Raw genomic sequence first — 6413 nt, 5'->3', positions numbered from 1 at the left:
AACAAACTTGCACCTTTTTGTTGCCATTCTCATCCAAATCGCAGTCCCTAGTAAGGTGAGGCCCATTGCAATTTTCGCAACCCACCCGAATAGCATGTATCATTTGGTCCATTTTATCCATCCTCCTATCCATGGTTTTTAGCATAGCCATAACTGCTGACAAGTCTTCTGAAGCTGCATAGGCGGCCCCCCTCGTCACATCATTTCTTGGATTGTGGTATTCTCTAGATTGCTTAGAGAATTCTTCAATTAGTTGCTTTATCACTGGAGGTGCCTTTTTCGTGAGTGGACCTTGCGAGTCAAGTAATTGCCTAGTGGTAACATTTACTCCATCATAGAAGATGGAGACTTCTTGTTGACTATTGAGGTCATGATGTGGGCAATTCCTTAGCAAGCTCTTGTACCTCTCCCACGCTTCATATAGTGATTCTCCAGCTTGTTGTTCAAAGTTGGCTATGGCTTTCTTTAGCTTGGATATCTTGGATGGCGGGCAGAATTGATTAATGAACTCTTCTTTCATTTAGGCCCATGTAGTGATAGATCCTGGGGGCAATGACTTGAGCCAATCCTTGGCAGCACCCTTCAAAGTGACCGGAAGCATGCGAAGTAGCTGAGTTTCCCGAGGCACATTTGGAACATTGAAATAATCAGCTACATCATTGACTTCGTCCAAGTGTTTATAAGAGTCTTCGTGGTCTTTGCCTGTGAAGGGGATCTCCTTAAGTAGAGCCAGGATGTGACCCTTGAGCTCAAAAGTAGCAGTAGCGGGGATTGCGGGTTGCACAAGTCCCGGTCCAGTATCATCGCGTATCCTCTTCTTCCATTCCCCCATGGGGACTTCATCAATGTTAGCCATGAGAATAGCTAATTCGTCGTCGGAATCGGAAATGTGACCGAATGTAGGGTCTTCTTCTTCCTCGGTGTCGTGCTCGGCGTCTTCTTTAATAGGGTCTTCGATTGTCAAAGAGGCACTGGATGCTCCTGATTTGCTGCTCTTCTTCTTGCTGAAAACGGACTTTTGGTTCTTTAGTGGCGAATTCCTTGAAGAAGCGGATTCTCCAACGGATTTTCCTTTGTTCTTCCTTAGGGCGGATTCCGGGTCGTCTAGAGGAGGGATCAAAGGTGTATCAGATCCTAGGGTCCTGAAACAACTGCAAATAAAACAAGAAAAACGCGTAAAAAGAACAAAAATAAAATAAAAGCTAAAACTGTGAACGGTGATGGACTCGCCGAGTTTCGTCGAGTGCACTCGGCGAGTTCAAGGCAAAAACAGAAAAATTTTCTACTTAATTTATTAAAACAGGGATTGATCAAAACCTATACTAACTACTAAATTACCCCAGAATTAACTTTGTGTAAGATAAATCCCACACAAATGATCGACAAAAATAGAAATTAGTGCTAATTTAGAACCGTTCCCTTGCAACGGCGCCAAAAACTTGATGTGTGTAAAATGCACTGGTTTTAATCCAACTTTTGAGTTATAAATTAAACACACAAAGGCAGTGAACCTGTCTTTTAGTGGTATAGTTAAGTGAGTAGAGTATTGAACTCAGGGAAGGGTAAATTAAAACTAAAGACTAATTTTATCTAAATTAAATAGTAAATATGGGTTTTCTCTAGTTTTTCAAGACTAGAAACTTACTAATACTACTTGAGCTAAGAACTAGAAAGACAAAGATTTAACTGAATTCAGTAATAAAGGGGACTTCTGGTTAGTTCAACTCAATTGATCGTATGGTTGATATTATGGTAATAGTGCAATGAATTAATTCTTCTATTGGCTACCGATTCAAGTGATTAGCCTTGCGTTCGCTACGATAATCCTTAGAAAACAAACTAACTCAAACAGTGATCAGTTGTCTAATTTAATTTAATTCACTAGATTATTTATTCGGGTTAATTTAGACTTGTAATAGCTAACTAAATTGGTCCTTTAGTTAACCTCTTGCTGATGGTCATCAAACAAGCTCACACATGAATTTACCTAATTTTTCTTATTAATTCTAGTTTCACATTCGTTAGTCCTAGACATATGATAAAGTGGTCACATAAACATATGGGGTTGATAATTAAAAGATGTTCATACTATTTAATTATCTTCCTATTAACAGAAAATTAGTTATCATTCACACATAAGGTTCTTTAACAAGCTATAATCAACAAAATCACCAATATTAAATTAATCCTACCATAAAATCAAACCATAATATCAATTTTGTATCCCCAAACAGAAGTTTAAGAGTTTTAGCTCATGATTGAGGTAATTAACAGCAATAAAACGAATTCTAATTGTCTAACCATAATTGAGAAACAATAGATTAAGTAGAATGATGAGAATGTGCCTCAAATCTTCTTCGGAATTGGATTCTAGGTTATATCTTCGTTCTCTAGGGTTCTTCTGGCTCTTCAATCGCAACTTGCTTCTCCCCAAAGGTTCCAGCAGTCCCTCAATCGAATTAAAACCCGCTATTTATAATTATCACAAAACAGGGGCTACTCGGCGAGTAGGTCGGGCACTCGCCGAGTACTAGTGTGGACTCCGTATTCGGCAAGGAATCTTGACTTTTCTTTCGGGAACATTATAATGAACTCGCCGAGTACTAGCGTGGACTCGCCGAGTAAGTGTGTAGTTTTCCCTTTTTCCTTCATTCTTTGGTCTCTAATTGCTTCTCCTTTTTCCTTGTGCTTCCAAGCATGTCTTTTGGACTGAAAACACAATATAAGCATTATTAAGTACCTTTTGTCCATATTATGCATATAATTAGCCAGAAATGAATAGAAATATATGTTAAACATATGATTAATTATGCACATATCAGATATCCAAAGGTCACTTCTTTTAAACACACACTTAAAACACATAACTTACATGGAAATGAAGAGTCTTCATTTTTATGAACCTTTAATTCATAAGTTATGAAATGAAAAGTTTTGAATAGTTTCAAAACTTGTCCTCAAGTTTTGGAATTTTGAAAGTTACACACACTTTAATATACTTTAATTCCAAACCCTTAGAGTTTTAAAAGTTAAAATTCAACCCTTAAACTATTTATAACATTAATGGTTAATTATTATATATATGTATAAGATCAAAGTCGTCTTACCGCTAGTACGCCTCATTCACGAAGACAGTCTATAAGGTGGGTATAAGGTTGTTGCCTATAAAATGGCAACTTAATGGGTGTCCACTCTCACCCACCGCTTGCTTCACTGGTGGAGGGTCGTTAGCCGAACGGGTAGGACAAAGACTTATAAATTCTCATTAAAAGTATGATGAATATTATAAAGTAACTAAACCTTATATAAATTCCCAATCTTAGTTACTTTAGGAAAATGTGAATATGGTGCTAACCCATGAAATTCACACTTTGTACCTTACCAAGTCGTTGGTGGAGCGTGTGTGGTTAACCGGCACACTAACTTGGACTAATAAGGATCACGAAGGGTGACTTAATGTTTATCATAGATCGGTGGAGCGTGTGTGGTTAACCGACACATTGATTAGGTGATAATATTAAGGGTACCAAGTGAATTTGCATGGTTATTCACACCTTGTTTTGTGATCCTTGGCATCCCAGTCACAAAACTTGAAGGGCACAATCGAGATTGAAACATGCCATTGAAAAGTTCAATGAATCTCAAAGGAATCTAGGAATTTCAAAACCAATTAAACCTAATAATTCATTTCGTTTTCATGGTGGAAATTGGTGAATCGTCATTCACCTACCTTCAAATATATTATAGCTTAGATTACGGCATCCCTCTTCTAAGTTATAATATATTGTGTTGGATCCTAGCCTTAATATTACATTTGGGTGTATTATTAAGGATTCGATATATCTAATATAAACTTGTTTTCTTCTTTTCAGATGTCTTCCGACAACAAATCTTCGGGCTCTAACCGTACTGGCTCCTTTTCCCTCATGAACCTTTGTGGGAGGGTCATCTTTGATGGTTCCAACTTCATGGATTGGATCCGGAACATCAGGATGGTAACTCGTTACGAGGACAAGGAATATGTCCTCGATAAAGAGCTAAAGGAGCTTGATGAGTCCACTGCTACTCCTGAGGAGGTCGCTGAGTATCAGGCACATGAAAGAGATGCCACCAAGGTGGCATGCATCATGATGGCCACCATGACAGCTGAACTCCAAAAGTCCTATGAGGACTATTACCCTTTTGAGATGCATCAGGATCTGATGGAAAGGTACCATCAGAGTGCTCGATAAGAGCGGTATGAAATAATCTCCTCCATGATCACTACCCGTATGAAGGATAGCGAACCAATCACGAGCCACATGCAGAAAATGCAAACGTATGTGGACCGTCTAATGAAACTGAATGTTAACTTCCCTGAGGAGTTGGCAATTGATATCATTTTGCACTCCTTGCCATTGTGTTATGATCAATTTCGTATGACATACCACATGAACAAGGAGGAAGTCACACTCAGTAAGCTTCAAGGACTTCTGAAGACTGCCGAAAGTGGTCTTAAGAGTAAGTCGGTTGCTACTCCTACTCCTACTACTACCCCTGTTTTGGCTATCGGGCAAGGCAAAGGGAATAAGAGGAAGCACCCTTCGAAGGGTACCAAGGGAAAGTCCCTTGAAGGCTCCTCATCTGGAACCAAAGGTGGTTCTATCAATCCTTCTGCCATCCCTAAGGATGTTGAATGCTTCTACTGTCAAAATAAGGGGCACTGGAAGCGAAACTGCCCAAAGTACTTGCAGGATGTCATGGATGGGAAAGTGAAACCATCCCATGCAGGTATTTACACTATATTGTCTAATAACTCACCATATTCTAATTCTTGGGTTCTTGATACAGGTTGTGGTATTCACATCTGTTGTGACTTGCAGGGCCTAAGAAGAAGTGAGGATGTGGAGCACGGAAAGATAAACTTAATCATGGGGAACAAGAAGGTTGCACCTGTTACCAAGATTGGAGTTTATACTTTGTTGCTAGATAGTGGGTTAAAGTTAGATTTGAATAAATGTGTGCACTCGTTTGAAATGGCGAGGAATATTATTTCCTTTCATGCTTTGTACAAACAAGGTTTTACCTTTTCTTTTGATAATGAAGTTGGTAGTATTAATGCTTTCTTTAATAATATTCTTTATTTTAAAGCATTACCTTGTAATGGTGTGTACGAAGCTGTATCGGTTGTAGATAATTTAGGGAATAATGTATTGTGTATTGATTCTTCTACTAGCATGGATAAAGCATCTTTGTGGCATTGTCGTCTTGGACATGTAAGCAAGAAACTCATAGACCAGCTCCAAAAGGATGGAGTCTTGGAGTCGTTCGACCTCAAGTCGGATGATAGTTGTGAGTCTTGTCTACTTGGGAAAATGACAAAATCACCCTTCACTGGTACTTGTGCAAGGGGTGAGGGTTTGTTGGACCTTATACATACTGATGTATGTGGACCATTCAAAACCGCCACAAGGGATGCTAATCGCTATTATGTGACTTTTATTGATGATTTTAGTAGATATGGTTATGTCTACTTAATCAAACATAAGTCAGAAACTTTTGAAAGGTTTAAAGAGTTTAAACAGGAAGTAGAAAATCAATTGGGCAGGAACATTAAGATGCTTCGATCCGATTGAGGTGGTGAGTATCTTAGTACTGAGTTCCTCGATTATCTTAAGGAGTGTGGGATTGTCTCACAATTGACACCTCCCAGGACACCACAGCTGAATGGTGTAGCTGAGAGGCGCAATCGAACCTTGTTGGACATGGTTCGCTCTATGATGAGTCGAGCTTCGCTACCAATCTCTTTTTGGGGGTATGCCTTAGAGACTGCCGCCCACATCCTTAATCTAGTCCCTACAAAGAAGGTTGCCAAAACACCTCATGAAATGTGGACTGGGAAAGTTCCCAATCTAGACCACATCAAGATTTGGGGTTGCGAGGCTTTTGTGAGGCGCGAGACTCATGACAAGCTCGAACCTCGAAGTGAAAAGTGTATTTTCATCGGCTACCCACAAAAATCCTTTGGTTACCTCTTCTACAGACCCAGTGAGAATGTGGTCTTTGTGGCTAGGAGAGGGGTCTTTCGAGAGAGAGAATTTATAAGCCAAGGAGACAGTGGTAGGCAAATTAACCTTGAAGAAATTCAAGACTCAATTGGTGAAGGAACCTCAAACACTAGCAATCAACTTGAGGAGGAAATTCATGTTGATCCAGCTGACGAGTCTGTACTTCCGAGGCGTTCCACAAGGGTTAGGAACACACCTGAGTTTTATTATGGATTTCATATTACTACGGAAGGTGATACATTTATCAGTGACAATACAGTGGTAAATCTGGATGAAACTAACAGTGTTAAGGAAGCCATGGCAGGCCCAGAGTCTGCTAAATGGAAGGAGGCTATGGACAGCGAGATACAGTCCAGGTATGACAAT

The 6413-nt window shown here is 39.5% G+C and overlaps 1 non-coding gene across 1 annotated transcript; it reads left to right on the top strand.

Annotated features, from left to right (window-relative positions):
* Positions 1-365: 365 nt before the first annotated feature.
* Positions 366-472, top strand: LOC145151678 (small nucleolar RNA R71). The gene has a single exon (XR_013732239.1). It is a non-coding gene; the product is annotated as a small nucleolar RNA R71 (small nucleolar RNA).
* Positions 473-6413: the final 5941 nt, after the last annotated feature.

Source organism: Lactuca virosa, chromosome 1 (assembly GCF_052849685.1).
Source record: "Lactuca virosa cultivar CGN04683 chromosome 1, Lactuca_virosa_CGN04683_v6, whole genome shotgun sequence".
NCBI classification, from domain to species: Eukaryota; Viridiplantae; Streptophyta; class Magnoliopsida; order Asterales; family Asteraceae; genus Lactuca; species Lactuca virosa.
This window is presented reverse-complemented; position numbering and strand designations above follow the sequence as displayed.